This window comes from Sinocyclocheilus anshuiensis, unplaced genomic scaffold (assembly GCF_001515605.1).
Source record: "Sinocyclocheilus anshuiensis isolate Anshui unplaced genomic scaffold, SAMN03320099.WGS_v1.1 scaffold25, whole genome shotgun sequence".
In the NCBI taxonomy this organism is placed as follows: domain Eukaryota; kingdom Metazoa; phylum Chordata; class Actinopteri; order Cypriniformes; family Cyprinidae; genus Sinocyclocheilus; species Sinocyclocheilus anshuiensis.
The window spans coordinates 91764-92315 of NW_015536477.1; positions in this window are offsets into that span (position 1 = coordinate 91764).

A 552-nucleotide genomic window follows, 5' to 3' on the forward strand; every position below is an offset into this window, starting at 1 on the left:
ACAACTAAAGCACAGTTGTCATCGTTTAAACACGATTCAAAATTGTTCACACTTGTTTCTAATGATGAGATCAAACCAACTGTATAAAGCATGAGCCAGTTCAGAGTGCACAAGTGGCACAGGTGAGTGAATGATGCTATGAACAATAAATGGAAACAATCTGAGAAGGAGAGGAGGAAGAGTACATGTAAGAAGTGGAGGATGAGGAGAGAAAGAGTAAGGGTTAGAGAGTGTTATCAAGGCTGGATCTGTCAGACCAGAGTTTTTTTTTCTTTGTCTAGCAAAAAAGACAACATTACTTGTGATGTGGACAAAGTCCTCAGGCCGGACTCAAGCACAAAGACATGGTGCTGAGACAGAATGAATCTCTCACTGACCGCGATTTTACAATTGCACAACTTACAGTATTTGAGTGTACTGTAACATGCTATTCATTTAGAGTTTTATTTGACCTTTTTGGCCTTTGCAGTTGGCCTGCAGTATTTTTGCAGTATCCAAGTGCTGAATACATACAAACATTCAGTACTATTCAATATTCAGCACAATACTATT